The 23,182-nt window shown below is 38.5% G+C and overlaps 1 protein-coding gene across 2 annotated transcripts in view; it reads left to right on the top strand.

Moving 5' to 3' along the window:
* The window catches only part of Sulf1 (sulfatase 1), a 169,241-nt gene that overhangs the window by 4,602 nt on the left and 141,457 nt on the right, over positions 1-23,182 (top strand). The gene's annotated exons all lie outside the window — the stretch shown is intronic.

The following is a 23,182-nucleotide window of genomic DNA, read 5'->3' as shown; positions in this document are numbered from 1 at the left end:
TTTGAGTATTATATATGAGAAATCCCTATTTTAGTTCTCTGTAACTATGGTAGAAATTACATCTATTAACTAATAGTTACGAAATTCTAAATATGACTTTGGAGCAAGAAAATACAGGCTTTGGGTTCAAACAGATCTATGTTCTAATCTAGAGACCATATCCCACTAGCCATGTGGTCTTGAACAAAGGAATTCACCATTCTGAGCTTCAGTTCTTTTCTCTGTAAAATAGAAATAGGGCTACTTCCCTTGGGAATGTTGTGAAGAAAGCACGTATCCAGTGTTAGATGTCCAGGAAAAGGAGGTTAGAGAAGGTTAGTAGGTGCATATATGGATGTAGATTTGGATGCAGGAATGTGTTCACCTCAGTTATGTTAGTCATTAATTCTATTTATGGTGTGTCTTCCTTTAGCATTTTCTTCTGCCACTGAAGGCAAGGAACTGGGGTAGAGGAAGGGAAAGTGAAGGAGAGGATTTTGGCCACTAGGAATTTAGAGCAACTGAGTTCATGGATCTGTAGGGACCTTAGCAAGAGCTGATAAATGGAGAATAGGATCCTGGGTCCTCCATTAGTGATCATAAAAAGCAAGTCTGGTCCAGGGTGTTGTGAGAAAGCAAAGGACCCAATCAATTGATCTCACCCGGGAGGCCGACTCACCTAGAATCATGTGCTCCTCTTCCTTTTTCCTAGAACATTATTTAGAAAGAAATAATAACTTGACAAACCACTGTGGAGAGTCAGGTCAAGCTTCCAGAAATGATCACTAAAGCAAAATACAATTTTGACAAGGCAAGGGACTTGGATCTTTGCCATCCTTCACCACCAAAGCAAATTTGACAAAAAGCTGAAAACAAGAAGCTTCAGTTCTTGTCTGTTCCCCAACTCTTCCTCTACTGTCAAATATCGGCACCTTTCCCCCCAAGGGCAGCTGATTGAGAAAGTTCTGAATGCCACCTGGAAAATATGTTCTTGGACACTGGTCATTCAATTCTAGTTTTCAGGGATTTGTGGTAGATCAAAGGGTATCCTTTTCAACCTTGATCATCTGGTCTGCACCTGCCCTAGGCCAAGGAGAGGAGAGACACTGCAACTGCCTAGGATGGGGCACAACACAATGTTTCTGGAAATTTCTTTCTCTCCCTGAAAAACATGTCCATTGAACTTTCAAAGAACAGTATTAACACTTACGTTGCTTGAACTCATCTTCAGTTGTAGCAGCCAACCTCACGATTGTGCCCTCAAAATTATAACCCGTGTACTCCTGAGTAGTAAGGTATTAAACCTTTGCTAATTGAAAATCATAGAGCTCTCCACATTACCTTCAAAGTTAAGATCTTTTCTTCTACCTTTTTCCCTCCTTTCACAACACAGGTACAAAATGTATTTCTACATTTCTAAAATGTGACTCTTGGGGACTCAGGCATACCACTAATTGTAGTTGGCATCAGACTTCTATGTTGAATAAACAAACTCTGTATTTCTGGATGTAAAGTCTTAATTGTCAAAGGTATATTCTCTCAAAATTAATTGGCAAGGTTCATGTCATACTAATCAAATTCTAGCACAAGGTTAGGGGATGGTGGTAGGAGCAGAGTTTAAGGACTGGCAGGAGACCAGATGGCTCTTGTTAAATGTGAAAAAACGTCATATGGACAATAAATTCATGAACAAGCCTAGACATTTTTGTAAGAAAAGTGTATCATTGTAAGATGGGGACTTGGCTTATCACATACCTAAGCATGTTTCTGTTCCTAACATATTGATTCTATAGATTTTTATCTACCAACATGTAATTTGTATGTGTTTATTTTACTTCTCATTTTTGATCCATTCTGTTGACTGCCCAAATCTTGATTTGAGTTACAAATTGCATTGTGAGATACTAGTTTTGTTGCTGCAATTAACTGGACTAGTTCAAGGATTTTTTTTTTTTTTTCCTCAACTGAGCTACATCCCAGTCCCTTGTATTTTCTATTTCGAGACAAGGTCTCACTAAGTTGCCCAGTCTGGCCTGGAATTTGCTATCCTCCTGCCTCAGGCTCCTGAGTCACTGGGATTACAGGCATGGAACTTTTTAGTTTTGCAGTACTGGGGACTGAATCTAGGGCCTTGTGCATGCCAAGAAACCAAGCCTTTACCATTGAACTAGACCCTCAGCCATGAACTAGGTTTATTGCTTTGTTCCATGATTTTTTTTTCTGTGTGCAAGTAGCAGACTTTTCTGCTACTGATTGAGAAAGTTCTGAATGCCACCTGGAAAATATGTTCTTGGACACTGGTCATTCAATTCTAGTTTTCTAGTTTTCACAGTTAACAAAGAGGGATTGAAACAAGAGTTTCAAGAACTCAGGAAAATCCTCCTGTATTACCTGATAAAAAATATCCAAATACTATCCAATCTAAGAGTGTCTTCCCGATTTTTTTCTGGGCAACAATAGCATTTACCTAATAACTGAAATGGAAAACGAATTATAGAGTTTGTCTCTTGTCCAATTTTATTGTATAATATTATAACTCATAGAATACACCTGCTATATTAGTTTAAAATAAAACTGAAGATAGATTATTAATTAACTATACAAGAGTCATGGTGAAAAAAAAGATTAATGTATTCAGAGTGTGCATTTATTGATACCTTACTTTAGAAATGTGCACCTGTGGATTTTATCTTCAACTCCTATCACTAATATGGCTTAGTACCAAAGCTCCTTTCTATAATATAACATGTTCTTTAAATAGACTTCCTGCCCAAGTAAAGCCTCCCTCTTAACCTTCACCTGCCAATAATCAATCTTTTCCTGAATAGGACGTCCTAGTAAACAGATGTGCAGTACAGTGCATCCAGAAATTCTTGAAACCTCAGCTTTTAACTTTCATCTTACAAGAACTGCATCCCAGAAGAGAGGCTCCTACAAATCATGTTCTCCTTTTTCCTCTTGAGAGTAACATGCTAGTAAGAGAAAGGAAGATGCTTTGAAAATAGCAAATGAATAAAAGCATAGGCTATGTAGTCTTTTTTTATTTGGCACACCTAGAGCTTCACACGTGTTACCAGATTCTTCTTCATATATGATATCTGTATTTAGTAAAGGAGATTTGGGGGATGTATTCAGTGCCAAACAGCTTAAGTCTCTACTTTTCAGCCGTGGAGTTTATGTCCAAAGGAATAGCCATAGTGTGCCAAATAGAAGCAGACTCAAAAGGTACAGGTAACTCTTAAGGAGACCCTGTCTCAAAATAAAAAATAAAAAGGTCTGGGGATGTGGTTCAGTGGTTAAGAGCTCCAGAGTTGAATCCCTGGTACCAAATTAAAAAAAAAAAAAATAGTAAGCATAACAAAGCCCTTCATAGTTGAGAACTTCCTGTGTGTGTATTTTTATCTTGATGCAGAGAGAAATATAAAATAATTTAGGATACCATTCTTGCCCTGAAGGTTTATCAAGATTAGTTGTGAGGGAAAGACATACACACAAAAAGTTTTTCAGCAGTAATGCAAAGAATTTTGTGGATAAGTATCAGTTACTAGTACTATTTAAATTAAAGAGACATTAACTGAGCCCCCTTTTGGAAGAGTTGGAAACTCAGCTGGACGGGACTTTTTTTTAAGATCCACAGGCAGATGAATTAGATCAGTGACTCATCTCCATTCTGAACTGGGCGATCTCAGACAATTTATTTACCCTCTCTTTTACTCAATTTCCTTCTCTATAAAATGGGGACCTGGTCATCACACAATGTACAATACATTAAATGCATAAACAACTGCATTGTTTTATGCAAGGGGGAAAGGAGCTGTTCGAGGTTTGGCATTAAACTGAGAAGGTCGTTTTTCTTTTTTCTTTTCTTTTCTTTTCTTTTTTTTTTTTTTTTTTTTTTTTTTTTGGTACCAGAAACCGAACCTTGGGTTGCTTAACCACTGAGTAATATCTTGAGCTCTTTTTATTTTTTATTTTGATACAAGGTCTCACTAAATACATTAGGGCTTCACTAAATTGCTGAGACTGGTCCTCAACTTGCAATCTTCCTGCCTCAGCCTCCCTAGTTACTGGGATTACAGTCGTGTATCACCACTCCCAGTCTTGAATATCACTTTTTGAAATTTTGTTGTTGTTGTTGTTGTTGGAGAACTTGAATAGGCACAATTTGAATATATAATGGAGGAAATCACTTAGGGAAAGAGAAATAAGAGGAAAAAATGGGGGCATGATAAAGAGAAGGAAGAGAAAGGAGAAGGAAAAAGGTCTAGGTCTTCCTTGATCCCACTCTGGGCTCTTTACTACCATAAGTACCTCAAGCTGTATCTGAATCAGGCCAGAATTTAGAGTGTCCTGACACATCCGATGGAAAGGTTGTGCTCTATTTTTATTTATTTGAGATGAGGTCCCCCTGAGGGGCCCAAGCTACTCTCAAACTCCAGTGATCCTCCTGCCTCAGCCTCCTGAGTAACTAAAACTACACGACCAGCTGGACTTTATTGTTAAACAGATGACTTAGGCAACTTAAGCCATGGTGCGGGGAGAAGACAAAAACAAGATAATTAAGATGACTGGAGGCCGGGGGTGTGGCTCAGTGAGAGAACAGGTGCAAAGCCCTGGGTTCAATCCCTAGGGCCACAAAAAGAAAAGATAACAACAAGAACCGTAATAATAATTGGGAGGGTCCCCAAATTAAAACAAAACAAAACAAAAACTGTCTCTTTCCATTAATGCAATAGAATGGGGAAAATGTGGGTATAAGAAACATTATGAAGAAATAAATAACAGTAACAGAACCTGGTCAAATGGAGGACAGAGGTGACATTAAGGGACAATGGCAGTACCATGAATTTCCAAAGGGATGATGGTTATTGTGAAACAAATGTTTATTGTTTCATATCACACTTGGGATAACTTTATAATGCAAACATGCATAAATATATGTGCATATTAATGCTTAATAATATAATTTAAACTGATCATTTAAACCTTAACTAATGATAATAATAGGTATTAGACAAAATATGTAAATTAGACAAAATATATAAATGCAATTTTAAAAAATAAGACACATGCCTCCTTAAACCAAAATCTTTTTTCAGGTTAAAGAAAAAAAGTAGTTGGCCAAGTAAAAATCCAGTTCTTCTAACTTTGGTAAAATAATGAATTTTCAATTCAGAACAACAAACTATGTCTGCAAAACACCTATAATTCTCTTCTTTCACCTAAGAAAACATTGGCAGAGGGGAACATAAAATTTAAAGAGTTCCCTGAGGCAAGAAGAGATGAAACTTAAGCATGTTTAATATAAATATATATAAATATAAATTTATATTTGTTTTTATAAATATGAACATGGATATAAGTTTCTTCTGCTCATAAGCCTTCAGGTTTTGCCTTGAAAAAGTTTGATTGACATCCTTTTACAGCATGTATGAATGTTTTACTTTATAAATGAAATACCTACTTACTTCTTTGCTATACAAACAAAGCATTCTTCTTAAAAATTTTAATTGACACACAGTAATTGTACATATTCATGGGGTCGAGTATGATATTTTGAAAAATATATAAAATATGTGATAATCAAATTAAGATAATTAGCATATAGACAAAATCTCATAGCTTCACACAAGCTAGGCAAGTGCTTTACCACTAAGCTATACCTCCACTCCCAAGCACTCTTAATTTTAAGATTTATGAAAACATTCTCTATTCTCCTGCTTTTCTCTTCTAAATCCTCTTGCTTTGCCCTTTAAAAAAAATCTGTCTTTTGTTTTTTTTTTTTTTGTACCAGGGACCGAATCCAGGGGTACTTAACCACTGAGTCATATCCCCAGCCCTTTTTATTTTTAATTTTGAGATTTTGAGACAGGTCCTTGCTAAGTTGCTGAGGGCCTCAAAGTTACTGAGGCTGGCCTTGAACTTGATGTCCTCCTGCCTCAGACTCCCGAGCTGCTGGGATTACAGGCGTGCACCACCACTTCTGGCTAGAATATCCATTCAAGTATTCAATCTAATTCAGTGGGCAATTTTCAGGATTAGGTATAGTTTTAGTAGAGGTAGACAACTGTTTGCCATGTTATAATCTCTTGAAGTTTGTTGAGGATAACTTGATTGAAGAATACAGAGTCTGGGGTAGCAATATTTAAATTAAAATCTAATTCTGTTACTGAAAATATGTGGGAATCGCATTGCTTATGGAGACTCGACAGCGTTCTGGTTTCTCCCTGGTATGGTAGTGCACACCTATAAGTCCTGCAACTTGGGAGACTGAGGCAGGAAGTTCACAAGTTTGAAGCCAGCTTCAGCTATTTAGGGAGACCCAGTTTTGAAATAAAAAATAAAAAAGACTAAAATATAATTTAGTTGTTAAAGCATCCCTGGGTTTGATCCCTAGTAGTACCACCAAAAAATAAATAAATAAATAAATAAATAAATAAAAGGGGGGGGAATTGAGTTCTATTCAAGTTTTTAATGAATATTTTGACCTATTTTGTTTTACCAACTGAGTGTTCTGAACCATGTTCCTTGGTTCCTAAGAGAGAAATGCCAGCCAAAGTATCAGCACCTGTAATCTCTTTCTCTGAGTTGCCAGGCATGAAGCTTTAATTATCATGAACCAGTTTGTATTTGAAAACCATTAGTGGCTGGCATGCTTAAGTGCCATAGAGCAATAAGCATCATCTGCAGCCAGCAGAGAAGCTGGGCTCAGATGCCCAGCTTAGCACCCCAGCATTCACTTAATTCAAGGAGCAAAATGCCCTTGAACGGAGATGATGTGATGGAACTGAAACTGATACTCCCGACCTTCTTAATTTCAGATTTCTAAATTCAAATTTCAATTCACATTTCCACTCCTCCATACTTAGCTTCTAGACCTGTCTTGTAGGTACAGAGACTTCTTGAATTGGAAAAGTGTCATCCTTGTAAGGAAAAAAAAAAAATTGATAACAAGTAGATATAAAGAATATCCATGTAGTCAAAACATGTTCTGTCATAGACTCACTTTCTTGACACAAAAATAAGGCCAGAAGTCAGAGTAATATTAATTACATAAAAAATTTTATATTTAACAATGTTACTCTCACCATTCATTTGCTACAAAAATAGCTGTCTACCACTTAATAGTCTCAGAATATATATGAAATTATAAGTGTTCCTACAATTGTTTCTGCCATTCTCATAATTCTTCTGGAAGATTCCAATACCCCTGGACTGCCTCACTGACTTCAGGTAAATCATATTTCATGCTGGGCCAAGAATAAACTAAAATCTACATTTTATTTATTATGTCTTTGACTTTTCATGACTTAATAAACAAAGCAATGAAATAAAATTTGCTAAATAATGGCAGTAGTGTTGTAGCTAGGAAAAAGAGCTGGGGTGGTACAGTGGAAAATACGTTAGAAATCTGGATTCTAGAATAAGACTGCTATTAATAGTGTGATTTTGAGTGGATCGATTACCTTTTTGGACCAATCTATTATCTCTGCCTTTACTTTGTCATTCCTTCCATCTAGTATTTTGCATTCTCCTTCTTTACTGATAATCTCTTCTCTTCCCTTAAGATAAGTCAAATAAAACATTCTTGAAACTAAAGGATGCTATGGGAAAGGGGGAGGACTTTAATCCAGTTCTGTATCATTTTTATGCTTCTAAATTGAACTCTGTACTTTAGCTCCTTATCTTCATATCATCTTGCATAGCAAAACTAGTCTTCCTTTAGCACTGTTTCCTCATGTCACTCTGCTACCCTAAAATAGCTGTCTTCCAATTTTCTATAGCATCCAGTCTAAATAAAGTACCAGCACGTAAGGACCTCCACACTGTTTCCACTGTGACCATACCACTTCTTCCATATGCTTTCTGCTCTTTACTAAGCTAATCCAACATGTCCTGAATTTACACCTCTTATTTCTACTACAATGTAGTTGCTCAGACTGTGTTCAGGGTAGGGCTGCCTCCCATCATGATTTGACATGTCCAAAACCCACCACTCATCACTGAAAAGAAAAACTAATGTTTCCAGCCATCTATAATTTTCCTTTTGTATGTGCTCTTTTACCACTTAAAATCTTGTCATAATTTTAGCTCTTAAATCATGTCCAATTTTGCATTTATTGCTATTTCTCACAGATTGTTCATGCTGCTTTCTTACTCTTATTAGAAACATTAAGGCAAGCTGAGTGCCAGGGACTCAGGAGGCTGAGGCAGGAGGATCATGTATTCAAAGTCAGCCTCAGCAACTTAGCGAGGCCCTAAGCAATTCAGTGAGACCCAGTCGCTAAACAAAATGCAAAAAAGGGCTGGGGATGTGGTTCAGTGGTTAGGCAGCTCTGGTACCAAAAACACAAAACAAACAAACAAACAAACAACATTAAGGCAGAAGCTGAGTGAATTTTAAACCTCTGATTTTATTAATTATAGCTTTAAAGAAGAATCCAGCACATGTTGTAGTCCTTCATTGCACATTCACAATTTGAATGGTCAAAGAACTGGGATAGAAAATTGCATTTTAGTCGTTGAGCAATTTTAGGAAACTAAGCAGCAGCAAATCAACAGCTACACCAGGCATTCTTTTGACAATGTGGAAGTCACTATCTCAGTCACTGTTTCTCTGGTTCACATTTTTTCCCCATCTTCTGCCCACATCGCTCTCCAGAGCTGCAGTACAGCCAGCTGGATTCCATCCAGAATCCGATTCAAATAGACAATAGGCCAACTAGAATTCCCATCTTCCTTGATTAGATGTGAAATTGTATAGCTGGATGTCACTCACATGCCAGTCACTTGAGATTCTATGTTATCAATTAATTTCTCTTGAGAGCTAAACTGGAGAGATTGTGACAATTCTGTTTTGAAGGGCCTTTAAAATTATAGCCAAACCAGAATTTCAGGGTCAGGGCTAGATACATAGACCTGTCCAATATCTCTTGCATTGCATGAATTAAAATACCCTGTAAAAACCACAGTGAATCATATTGGTTTGTTTTCTTTTTTTTTGCAATGAGATATGATTTTATATATCTCTATATATGCATATATATACACACACATATATGTGTGTGTGTGTGTATATATATATATATATATATATATTTGTTTCTGTTTTGTCACAGTCTTTTATCCTTTTTTCTTTTTCTTTTTTAAAATTTTTTGGTACAAGGGATCAAACCTAGGGGCCCTTAACTACTGACCCACATTCCCAGCCCTTTTTTATTTTTTATTTTAAGACAGGGTCTTGCTAAGTTGCTTAGGACCTTGCTCAGTTGGTTAGGATCTCGCTAAGTTGCTGAAGCTGGCTTTGAATTTGGTGAGCCACCTGCCTCAGTTTCCCAGGTAGCTGAGTTTATAAGTGTGCTCCATTTATTATAAAAATTCTTTGTTTAGTAATGGAATTCTCCTGTGCAGGACAATTAGCAAGTGAGATGAGAGGCTTTAAATTAATTACTTTAAATTATCACACACTCTGTCAAACACACGGAATCTTATGTGTGGTTTGTTAAGTAATTGAGAATTTGGGGTTCCAGGAAAGGCACGTAAGATGCCATAGAATCACAGAATCTTAGAGGTATACCTTAGATTTATTTATTTTGTGATTGTTGGTGGTCAAACTCAGAGCCTGGGGAAACCAGAGAAATAAATGCTCTATCACTAAGTCACATCCACAAAACTCATTCTTACCTGAGAGACTTCTACAACTCCAGTTTTATCAAAAAGCCCAAGTCAATGAATTTCTCCTTGGGACTACAGAGAGTTCATGTATCAATTTTGCATTAGGACCCAACAGGAACATGCAGAGATGAGCTCAGCTCTCCTTTTGCCCATGGACTCCCTTGCTGAGTGCTCTGGTGAGTAGCGAGGCACCGTAAGGAATGATAGAGACTGGACCAAATGCAAGAAAAAGGATTTCTTTTTCAGATGTGTCCCTTGTGGAAGATCCATTCCAACAGAAATAACTAGCACTGTTGCTATGGAGGATCTGCAAGTACGCAGTTTTATTATAGAGAACTTTCTTCGTAATAGTGTTTTTAAAACCAAGACTGAAAGAATACTGCCCAAATGCTGATGACAGTATTAACCATTGCCCTTTAAAACATTTTCCCTTGAGCTAAATCATTGGAATTTGTAATATTTGGGTACGTAAATTGGAGATGCCATTTCTGCACACAAGAAAACTGAATCTGAGAGAGATATTGCCATTTGCAAGTACTAGTGTTTAGAAGTCATGACTTTTGAAGGAAGGGGTTCTGGGAATCCAGGGCTACATTGGTGCTAAGCAGGTGCTGTACTACTAAGCTATACCTCCAGCCCCTGAACTCGTGACTTCTGCCCCCTACTTATCTGCTCCATACCCCAAGGTTTCCAGATACATCAATACTAGGGAAATCTATTGCATTGGAATAACTGAACTCCCCTCAATAACATCACTTCCCTGGGAAATAAATAATTGAAATACTTCTTCAGGTCCTGGAATTTTTCCAAGAGAAGTGTAAGAGCAAAATTCTTTGTAGCTTAATAAATTACATGAGGGCATGTACAATTAGGTATCTATATAATTTACATTTAAAGTTGATTTATTTGTAAAGGAAGTCAAATTAATCATTATGGATTATAAATATATTTCATACTCATTAACTCCCATTTTTCATTTTGTGCTATAAGGAAACACATCTTCATAATTCAAAATAAACAGATTAATTTAGAACACATAAAATGTGGTTTTGCCTTTTTGAAAAATAGTTTTGTTTTTCAAACATGTTCTAGATTTGCTTTTTGTTGCTTTCAGTATCTAAAGGAAGCCATTATGATTTTCAGAGCAATGAAAGAAATGTCACAGGGAAAAGAACATTTTTGTTCATATTTTTAGGTTATTGGTCATATTTCAATCCACTGGAAAATGTGATTGCAAATCTGGTTAGAATTATAGAAATATCAGGCTTACCAGTATTACAACTTCTGATGAAAGGGTGAATTCTTTGGGGACTGTGAAGATAATGTGACAGAATAATAATCTATTTTTTGTACAGCTAAACCTTATTACAGTGAATGCAGAAAAAGGGTTCTATGAAGTTATTTCTTTGGTCCATGAGAGTACTTTGTACCGTTTTTTGACTAAGCCTCTACACTGAATACTTCTATTAAAAATGCATCCCTATTCCTATTTGTATCTCATTTATTGTCTATACTGAAAATAAAGCATGCCATTTTCATTATTTAAAGGCAGCACCAGAAGAAGTAAAACTGAGCTCTTACTAAACCCTTTACAACTCTATTGTTCTGCTGTTGAGCATCAACTGATCTTTACTTTCTATAATCTTTTCTCAAATAGGGTCATAATCCAAACATGCACACGCACACAAAACCACATAAAAAGACAAACTGTTAAAATCAAGTGAAAAGTTGCATTAAAAAACACAAGTCCTTGCAGGAGGAGAAACACACTCAGCAGTGGGACACACAGCGTGGAAGCAGCTTTTTTCTCTCCCATTGCAGAGATAAATTTGGCACTATTTGTTGGCTTGTATGGAAATGAACAGTGGACTTTCTTAGTTTCTGCTCTATTTCAATTTGTAAGTCCTTAGGAATTTTATGTGATTTGTTTCCCCCACAGTTTATGAAATGTGCATCTTTTAATTTTATGTAACAATTTATTCTTTATACTCTCTAAAGTGCTTTTAGACATTTTGGTTGATTTTTGACCTTAGGCAGCATGTCACTTAACCACCTGTGCCCATTTTGAAGAATAAGAAGTAAAGCCACAGTCTCAGTTACTATATGCCAAAATATTAATATTTAGCAGTACAAGATCATGTGTGCATATTACTCAGTTTTTTGTGGGGGGATATTTTATTCTCTCTCTCTCTTCCCCCCCCCCCCGCCCCCGCACAATACACAAATTACAATGGTTCGACTTAAGATCTTTACGTTTATGGTGGTGTGGTACATATATTACCATTCTTTTTTCACTATTCAATAAATCATGTGATTGTCAACACCATATAAAATTGGCTTTGGGTTACATGCTTTTGCTGTACTGTAAATGTACATGTAATGTTCTGAGCATTCTTAAGGTAGGTTAGTAAGCTGTGATGTTCAATAGGTTGGATGTAGCAAATGCATTTTCTGTTTGTCATAGTTTTGGTTTCCAATGGATTTATCAATCCATAACCCCATCCTATGTGGATGGGCTTCTGTACATGAGAAAGAAATTGATAAAGCTTGAGGAAGCGCTGGATAATGAAATCAACCAAATGACACTCTGTTTATGTACAACTATAACCACAATGAATCCCACTTATTCATATACTCATAATGCACTAATTTAAAAAAAATAATAACAATAAAAGAGAGACCAGTAGAGTAGAGCAAGGTGATGGGGGAGTGAGAAGGGGAGGTAATGGGGAATGGGATTGATTAGATTATGTGCATACAAGAATATGGCATAATGAATCCCCTATTGTGTATAATTATAATGCACCAATTAAAAACCATAAAGCAAGCAATTGGGGCAGATTTTTAACTGTAGATGAATCTGAATAACTGATATGCAAACGTTCTTTCTACTATTCTTGCAACTTTTCTGTAAGTTTAAAACTTTTCAAATACATTTTTTTTAAGAAACACAGACACAGGGAATTGAATAATTTTCATGTAAAAGAAGAGCTGATTTAAGTGAAGAACTAGAATCCAGGTCTTTTGTTTCTTCAGACTTCCTGTAAACCTGTAATCTATTTCTGTTAACTATAAGGTAATTTGCACTTAGGAATTTACAAACCACTATCACACTGTTTGCCAATTGGTTATAATCAGTACCTTAGCCCAGGGAAATCACATAATCATGATTTATTTTTTAAGTTATTTATTTATTTATTTTCATGAAGTGGGGTCTCACTTTATTTATACGCTAAATAAATGTTCCAGGTTGACTAGGAAATCCTGAGCTTAAGTGATATTCCCACCTCTGCTGGGATTACAGGCATGTGCCTCTGTGCCTGAATTTTCATTGTTACAATTTAATAATAGTCTTTATTTACACATCATATTACCCATTGTGAATCATTTTCACCAACACTTTTTTTTTATTTGATCTTCAAAATGTTTCAGATAAAAAGGAAACAAAACAGATTATTGGACCCATTTTATAGATTAAGAAGTAGGCTGTGAAGGTTCATAATTATTAATGTTCATACCTGCTAAATGGCACAGTCTAGACAGACACCCATGTCCAAAATTCCAGAACCAGTACTCTTTCCAATATATACCTCCCCCAGCCTCTGGGTACTGCGGATTGAACCCAGGGGCACTCTACCACCGGGCTGCACCCCCAGTCATTTATTTATTTGTTTGTTTATTTATTTAGAGACAAGTTCTTGCCAAGTTGCCCAGGCTGGCCTCAAACTTGCAATTCTCCTTCCTCAGCCTCTTGAGTAGCTGGGAGATTATAGGTCCAGGACCAGTTCCCCCCGCCTCCACCTTTAGCCCATCCCACCCAACCATACCCCATCCCTGCTCCAATATATTTTTTTAACATTCCAATGCCTTTTCCTATTCCTAATGACCATATCTAAAACTTTAGAGCTCATGTTATAATTGGCAATAGAAAAATACCATTTTCTCAAAGAACAAAATAAAATGCCAGAAAAATGCTCATGTTTTACTTACTAATGTCTTCTATAATAACAGCTAAGGTTTATTAAATATCTACCTAACCTTGTGTAAGTGCTCTGCATGCATTATCTAATTTAATTTTTTCAATATCTCTATGACATAGAATTCTCAAGGTTACAAATAAGGAACTAGGCTCTGGGAGATTGACTAACTCAGACAAAGTTATGCACTTGTAAGAGTCAACACTGAACATGGACCCAGGCAACCTGATTCCTGGCCCCTGCATTTACCATAGTCTTCATTCTACATCTCCTGATTTTTTCAGGGGGAGGGGGCATACCAGGGATTGAACTCAGGGGCACTCAACCACTGAGCCACATCCCCAGTTCTTTTTTTGTATTTTATTTAGAGATAGGGTCTCACTGAGTTGCTTTGCACCTCACTTTTGCTGAGGCTGGCTTTGAACTCTAAGTCTCCTGCCTTAGCCTCCCCAGCTGCTGCGATTATAGGTGTGTACCACCTTGCCTGGCCCATCCCTCGATTTTGAAGTTCATTTATTTATTTATTTTTGGTGATGGGAATTTAACCCAGAGCTTTGTGCATGCTGGACACACACTGCATTACTAAGCTACACCCCAATTCTCTCCCCTCTATTTTTTTCTTTTAAGCTCAATTGATACTTTAACCAATTTATTTTCAATATATTTAGTAATTTTTTAATGCTACAATTAAGAGAATTCTTTCTATGAATACCATTTGTAAGGAAAAATATGTGTATGGAAAGGCAGGTTTCCCCATGTTATCTGCATCGGTAGCAACCCTGGTACACACTAACCAGTCAATTGATGTTTGTTAAATGAATGAATGATGTTTCAAGTTCTCTATTAAAAAGGTTTTTAAGACATGATGATCTAAATACTTAAACACGAGACTGAAAAGTTAATTTGGCTCAATTTGCCAAACCTCCGCTTGATAGTAAAGCTCAGTTTCAAAGCCAGGAAAAAAGAGGGAAAAAGAGAGAGAAAAACAAATTTCACTTTTAAGTGATTTCTAAAGTCAGCCCTTAGAAAGTTAAACCACTCTGTCAATCATTTGCAGAAATGGCCTTTGATTATCTAGATAACTCCTTTTAGACTATAATTGCTTGTTCATTTGATAAAAAAGTGATGTCCAGGCTCACTGCTGGTTGAATTTTATAATTTTTCCCTTTGCTATAATGAGTTAGACTAAAAAGAAGGGAAGGTTCTGGAAAAGACTTGGTTCCTAGGCAGGGTAGAACCACCTGACAAGTCGTTTCCTAGGATCCCAGCTGCAGCTCACTGGGCAGCAACTCAGGAAGGGACCGGTCAGAGGGAAGACACGCTCTTGAGGGAGCAGTGGGAAACATCTTTCCAACTCTCTTCTTCCTCATTCAGCAGTTCTTTGCGGCTTCTTCCCACTCCAAAGTTTCCCATCATGTTCATTTGGATACATTTTCCCTCAAATAGGAATGCTTATGTTACCAATGCAATGCTGGCCCCTCTTAAGAGGCAGAGACCCTCAAGGTGAAGTCTTTTCCCTCTTCAGGTTCTTGAAGCCAGTTAAGGAAACCCAATTTGAACATCAACAGCACAAGCTTCAATGACTGAAGAATGGAGCAGAGGAATTCTAGGTCACAAATCAACTTCTCAAGCCACTGGGGGTGAGGACAGGGGGATGTGGAGCCACAGATCCAGGGCAGCAAAATTTAGAGAGAAGCATATTCATCAGGTTTTAGGGAAAGAATGGAGTTTCCTAGGAATCTAGACCCTGCCTGCTTTCTTTCCTTACCCAGTCCTTCCTGGTTGCTATCACGGTGATTGCAAACTGTCACGGTGCTGCTGTGCGTCATCTGGTGTGCAAACGGTAATAAAGTGGAGTTTGGGCCTTCTTCGAGCTGGCTGGTTTTCATGACGAGGGTCATCTAGCAGCTAGGTGTCCTGCTCCCAAGATTGAGCACAGTGGGGTGAGCCAGGCTGTGTTGATACTACACTGGGTAACAGTCCAGCAGAGGACCACATTCACCTAGCTCCCTTCCTCCTTGGGTAATGCCAGGTTTGTCCTGCCACACATATTCCAGTATAGCACACAGACACCTTAGGTGCATGGCCTGCTTAACTTCATTGCAATGTAAGGGAAATTACATGGTGCAAGTTGCATTTACTGGAGTCAGTCTCACCTCAGGGTTCAGGTTACTCAGCTTGGCATAGTTGAAGTGACTCCTTTCAGGTGCTGCCCCTTACCACTCCATTTTCTGTCCATCATGCTTGCCTCAGGTTCTGGCCTTAGACTCAGCTGCTTCTTACTAATACACCTTTCACCCCCAGACATGGTTTCCTTGCAGATTCTGCAGACTGAGACTTTTTTTTTTTTTTTTTTTTTTTTCCTCTCTAGGTTTCAGCACATCCTTATCAGCATCTCTGAGATTGTAACCTCTGCAGTTGTTCATGTCGAGGGTCTCAGCCCAGACACCTGCTCTTCTTCTCCACCCTCTCTGCCCAGTCAAAGCTCCATGGCTTTTCCCACTTCTGCTCTTTGGCATCCCTGACTGTCTTTGCAATCTATACCTTGAAATTGCTTGCACAAAGTTGATTCACCACATGCTCAATTTCTTGTATGATGTTCATTTTTTCTCTTTCTTTTTCTAATGCACTAGTTTCTAGCATAAAGTTATGAAGAGGGCAAGGGATAGAGCTCAGTGGTCAGAACTCTTGCCTAGCAATGCACAGGGCCCTGGGTTTGATCTCAAGATTTATAACCTCTACACTTTGAGTTTACCTGATCCTCTGAATGACAGTTTGTCCCCAAGTCTAAAGGTGCAACAACAACATTCAGGTTATTACTGATTACCAATCACCTTCTTTTTAAAGAGATCCTTATTGATTTACAAACACACACACACACACACACACACACACACACACACACACAAACAGAGATATAACTATATCTGTTTCTTTTTGCAGTGCTGGGGATGGATCACAAGGTATTGCACATGCTAAGCAGGTACTCTGCCACAGAGCTACACCCCCAGACCATGCCTTTGTATTTTTGTATTTAAACAGAAAAACCTAAGCAACTGTTAGGACTGCCCCTTAGCTAATGCTCCCTTGGGAGGGAATATGTTTTTTTGTTCACTCGAGCAAGTAATGCTGAACTCATACTCTAAAAGTTCTTGGAAAAGGGAGAAAAGGAGCGATACTGAATCACCACCACAGGATGGACACTGCCATTCACTTTCAGACTTTGTTGCTCCTGTGCTAGTCATTCTAGTTACAAGTATAGGAAGTAGACTAAAGATAACTTATACACCTTTAAAGTTAGGATTTGCATCCAAGTCAATTTGCCTCCAGAAATTCATGCAGTACCTCAAAAGAAAGTTTCCTACAAAGGCTTAATAGTACAATTCAGTCATCAGTTATGTGGAGGTGGTTTACATTTTCCTGCAATTTACACCTTTTTTTCCCCTAGACTAATGAAATTTCTCACACCAGCAAAGTGCTTCTTCCCATAATTTACTAGTTTTTTTTTTTTTTTTTTTTTTTTTTTTTTGTGAAGAGCTACAAGAAGTTTCACTATGCAGCTGGCGAGGAAGAGAAGACTAAGATTCCAATAAAAACTTGTTAACTGGTGTGCAACAGCAAGCCTATTAAGAGAGGACCGACTCTCCTGCAGAACACACAGAACAGTCTATACATTGCTTGTTAAGTGCCAGGCCAAGGGCTCACCTCTCCTACACTTGTCCCTTGGGCTCAGGTCCAAGCCAGCCTTGTGAGGACTGGAAGAAGACCTCATGGAAAACACAGTTAGTCATTTAGAAACAAGGATCAGGATGAACATACTCACAATGGTTTGGATGATATTACTCTGTTGTTCTGAATAAGCAGGACATGCATATTCCCTTGATTTACATGTCCTTGCTTAAATCAATTCCAGAAATTCTTAGTAAATATGAAAGGAATTTATCAAATAAACGTGTTATCTCTTCCTCCAGTAGTATGTCAGATCACTTCTTGAAAGATTCTTTCCATATCCTTCTTCAGTTCAGACTGACTTTTAACCAACTTGCATCTACATACCATCATTACGAAGCTACAGTAAGCGAATTTATTCAGTTAATTTGCATCAGTGTAAATAATTTTTCCTGACAGATTACTTCCGTACTAAGCATCAAGTACTTTTTAATGCTAGGCAGGTTATTGCTGAGAATAAATGATTTCACATTTCTCATAAAGATGCCAGTCATTAAGAATATTAACACACATTCCTTCCCCTTGGATGGAAAGGAGCTGTCATTTTAGCAATGTTGCTGCATCAGCCTTTCTATTGTCAAACACAATAAATGATGAGAAAATCAATTTACTCTTTAGAATTAGTCAAGTGAGGAATCCTTTGAAGTGTGTGGGGTGGGGGCAGGGTTTTGCCTGGATTCTAGAATCACATAAAAGCGAGTACTGTATGTATGTTGGAAAAATGTTGTGAAATTTAATGAGGACTATTTGTTGCCATAAGATCTTCCAGACAGACTATCTCTGAAAAAGAATTCCCTAGTCCTAAAATAGAGGCTTGATGAGCAACAGATGTGGCTTAAATGAACCCTTGTTCAACTGAACCAAGAATATATTTTGATTTGTAGGAGGTACAATCCAGAAGACAGGGGAAGTCACAATAGCACCGCGCTGGTGTTGAAGGTGGTTGTGGTGTTTGCATGTGTTTATTCCATAAGTTTTGTCTCACTAGGCAGAATGCAAATGAACTTTTAATACTTCCTAATGTTTGGAGGTTTTCCCACATGCTGCTTATAGAACAATTTACATTTGTGCTCTGTAGTCTAAGAACGTGTGGAGGAAAGCATTTCAATGGCTAGTCACAACCTTGAGTGATCTATGCCCTGGCAAAGATTTGCAAGTTCCACAACTCAGTTTCTCCACCCAGAAAGAGAAGATTAGATCGTTGTTCAAGAATGACAAGTATTTCATATTTAGAAATGACTAAATAATGAAGTGCCTGGATTCTATAGAAATGCCAAGGAGAAAAGAAGATTAATTTCAAACCAAAGTCTAGTACAAACATGACCTTCCTATTGTAAATCTCATGAACAGGAAAAGAAATTACATCTCAAGCTTTGTAACTCGGACTGAGAATTTAGAAATATATTAATATAAGGATGTTTCAGATGGAAATAAAAGATCTGTTTATTATAATCTCTTGTCTGTAGAAATGAGAAAAATTCTTTCTGCTACATTTTCCTGAAAGAATGCAGTTAGCAGAGATTTAAATGACAGGAATGGAAGGTCATCTTTTTATTCCTTTGCCTTTAGGCGAGGCTGTAGTTAAGCCATCTCTGGAAAGACAAGAGTGCTATTGCTCCCAAAAATCTCTAGGTGAGAATGACAAAAATTAAAAAGAGCAGATGGCAAAGCTCAGGGGCCTTGAAATTAATAAAGGTCAGTTCTTACTGACATAATTTCAGTTAAAATTCATTTATATTTGCACATAGCTTGACACTTAGCAAAACTCCAAAGGATGGGCTATTTGGCACTAGCTCTCTGTAAAAATTCCATTTAGTATTAGTATTAATGTCTGGTCATTGTTTTGTTTGACTCCTCTTCACTCTGTGCTGGAGGAGAGTGTCCCACCCCAAGGCTCTGGAGATGGAGGAACACATGGAATTCAAAGCTGGACAGATAAGATCAATAGCAGTTTTATTAGTCACATGTACTTATTGTAGCCCAGAGGAGGAGGATTCAGGGCCACAAAGTGAGTAGACTCTGGAACATGGAACAGAATGAACCAACAAGGATTGTGGGAGGCATGTTACATTGTGAGAACAGGATGAAGTACCTCCTCGTTCCCAGGGGAGGATGGGATTGGTTTGTTTGAAGAATTGCATAGAGAAGTTGGGTTGAGGAACAGTTAGAGTGTGGTCCAGCTGACAGGGAAATGACCCAGGTGCCTTTTCCACTGGAGGAGCTACTTATCAGGTAAAAGCAGAGGAACTCACAGTTAGGCCTCTAGGGCCCAATAATGCTCAGAGATGTCAAGGCAATGCATGAAATTTAGGCCTTACAAGCCCAGTTGCCCATATAATCCACCTGGGCTTGCATGGATGCTTGAGGGATGTTCCCTCAGCCATTCCTATTCTCAATGAATAACCTTTCCCACACCCGTCGTGTCTCGTGTGAAGTGTCACTTTTGACTGAATTGATAAATATGAGGGTTTAAGTGGTTTTCCTAATAAGCATGCTCTCAGGCCATATAATTAGCTCAATGATTCATGTAGAAGCATCCTTTGCTTCTCACTTTGATTTGAATGAAGAGAGGAGAGCCTTCAATCATCCAAAATACATTTTTAACTCCACTTGATTTTAATCTGTCACAAGGTAAATGTTGACCAACTTCAGACTTACAGCCAATGGGCTGAAAAAAAGTCTAGTTTGCCAGTATGAAGGTATTCCTGCTTTCCACTTTCATAATAATGTGGATAATGCGATCAAGACACAGAGAGCTCAGACTTTTTCTAGCCTCTCTCACTTTCCCTATAATTTAACAAGTAGGGAAATAATACAAGGTGTGGGGGAGGGAGGCAGTAGTTTCAGGTAGAGGCTAGACATCTAAAGTAGACAAGTAGGTCTGTCACTCTTGGTTGTAAAGTCTTGAGCAAGTCATTTAGTCTCTCTGGATTCCAAATTTAATTATTTAAAAATCCATGTTGCCTAGGCTGGCCTCACACTCCTGAACTCAGAGATCCTCCTGCCTCAGCCTCCTGTGTAGCAGCAACTATAGGTGTACATCACTGTGACCAGCCTAAGTTAAATGCTTTTGTAGTAGCAAAACACTTGTTTCAAACGAAATCTATAGTCACTGTAAAACAGATGGAAATAATGTTTCCTGGTATGAAGTAGATCCCAAGCTCAACAGCCTAGCTTCTCCCTCACAGTTGCCCCCTTCCCACAAAAAGTCAAGTTTCCTAAAGTACCTCCTGGAATACCTCGCATCCTTGGGACTCTGTTTGATAACCAGAAGATGAGTTAATACTAGAAAGATTCCAGCTTTCAGGAGAATGAGAAAACTACAGACCACGGATTCGGACAGATATACATTCACATTATGGTTCTGTCACTCTCTAAGTTGTTGGACCAGTGTTATAATTTGGAGTGTGTGTGTGTGAGCACATGTGTGTGTGTGTGTGTGGTTGGGACTGAACCAGGGCTTCATGCATGGTAGCCAAGTGCTCTACCACTAAGCTGCATCTATAGTCCTTGGTGTATATGTGTATTATTATGTTTGTTTTTGGTTGTTTTTTATTCTTGAGGTAGGGTCTAGCTAAGTTACCAAGTGTGGCCTCAAACTTGCAATTCTCCTGCCTCAGTTTCCTGAGCAACTGGGATTACAGGTGCCTGCCCCATGCCCAGCGTAGCTTGGATCTTAAATATCCTCTAAAGGTCCATTTGCTAAAGGCTTGATTGCCAGCGTGTGATGCTATAGGGAGGTAATACTACCTTCAGGGGTTGGGGCCTGATGGAAGAAAGTTAGGTCATTGGGGCAGGGGGTATCTTGAAGGGAATACTGGGATGCCAGCTCCTTTCTTGTCTCTCTGTTTCCTGGCCACCATAAGGTAAGAAGCTGCTCTTCCACACCCTTCCTGCCATGGTGTTCTTCCTTACCACAGGTCCAAAAGCAACCAAAGACTGAAAACTTCAAACTGTGAGCTAAAATAAAACTTTCCTCCCTATAAATTGTTTATCTGGGTATTATGTCACAGAGACAGAAGACTGACTAACATTATCCTACTTGATTTTCCATATGTAAAGATAAAAATAGTTCTATTTTAGAATATTGCTGGATAAAGAATGAATGTAGGGTATGGTTCAGTGGTAGAGTAACTTGCCTAGCATACACCAAGCCCTGATTTGATCTCCTGCTACACACACACACACACACACACACACACATGAATGCATGAAAAGCACCTAGCCTAGTGCCTGAAACTTGTAGAGATAAATGGTAGCTGCAATAAAGGTTATAACTCTGACCTGAGCAAAACAAAATAAGGGAAGAGCCTCTACTTGAACTTCTAAATTGCAAAGAGACCTCTGTCATTCCTGAAGTCAAACCCTCAAGAACTTGAGGCTGAAATTCTTTAGAACCTGAATTGTTTTTGATTGTTCCAAATTAGCGGAGGCGGGAAAATTCTTCTAATTCACTGAACATTCTGTATGCATGGGAAAGCGTGCGCTGTGTAGACACACCCCAAGTCTTTTAAATGACACCATGGCCAATCCAACCCGCACAGATGGAATTTAAAGCATGTTGCTTTTACCAAAGAAAAACAGAGGAAATGTCATCAAGAACACTTTTCACAAAGCCACAAGAAATTCAGTACCTGACAGATCCTGTTCCATATTTCACCCTATATCATAAAACAATTCGCCAGAGAGCTGTTGCTCATTTGTTGAGAGACTGTGGTGATGGCCCACATTCTTTCAAAAGTGGAAGAGTTTCCCCATACATGCATCCCAAAGTGTGTGATTTCTGAAAATCTCACTTTGCCTTGTATAAAGTTCCACTTTATATAGGTCTTCTAGTATACAGTAGGGGAACCTCCACACATGCCAGCAGTTAAACTTGTCCTAAAGGAAACCCACTTAAGTTTAGATATTCCCCTCTACATTTCCTAAAAGCTTGCTTTGCGTGTGTGTGTGTGTGTGTGTGTGTGCACGCACGCCTCTGTCTCTCTGTCTCTGTCTCTCTCTCTCTCTCTCTTTCTCTCTCTCTCTGAGCTGGGGATTGAAACCAGGACCTTGTGCTAGGCAAATGCTCTACCACTGAGCCATTGAGCTATTTTTTTTAACTTCTGAAAAGTTTCAAACATTTCACAAAATTTGGGTGGTAACACAAACCTTCATGAGCCTATTGCACACCACCCAACAACCATAAATACTTTACCATTCATGCGATGGTTGTTGTCACCTAAGCTCACAAGGTGATGGCCCAGGTAAGATTGGGTCATCTGTCAGTTAATTCAATAATCACTCACTAAGCCCCTGCTTTTCTCAGCCCCCTGACCCAGGCCACCCAGGGAGAACAGTGCAAGGCCCCAACCTATGAAGACAGACAACCCTTGAGGAACAACAGAAAACACAGTGTTAACAGAAGAGGGGAAGCTGGGATTTGAACTGAGCCTGGGAGAGAGTAGCAGAGAGACCATTCCATTCCCTGCTTTAGAGGGTGGATGTGAGTAAGGATAGGAAATGGAGGAACTCGAAGGTCATCTTTAGAGAATGATTCATATTCTAATGTGCTGGGGATAGGTGACGCTGGAGGGCCGGATGGGAAGTGGGAAATTAGTGTGGAGACAAAAATTGTGGGCTTTAAATGCTAGGATGAGGAACTTCTTTACATGCCGGGGAGCAGTGCCAGGGGCAGGGCGGGATAATAATAAATCTTAAGAAAATATGAGTAGCAAGCTGGTGGGGGGTGGGCGGGGTTGGTAGCAGGGAAGCTTGGTGCTCAGAGTAAATCGGAACTTCCTCAGATGACCCAGTCTGGTGCAAAAAGCCCTCCGGCTCCG

This window comes from Sciurus carolinensis, chromosome 1 (genome assembly GCF_902686445.1).
Source record: "Sciurus carolinensis chromosome 1, mSciCar1.2, whole genome shotgun sequence".
Classification (NCBI taxonomy): Eukaryota; Metazoa; Chordata; class Mammalia; order Rodentia; family Sciuridae; genus Sciurus; species Sciurus carolinensis.
The sequence above is the reverse complement of the archived record's forward strand: the minus strand, read 5'-3'. Positions and strand labels throughout refer to the sequence as shown.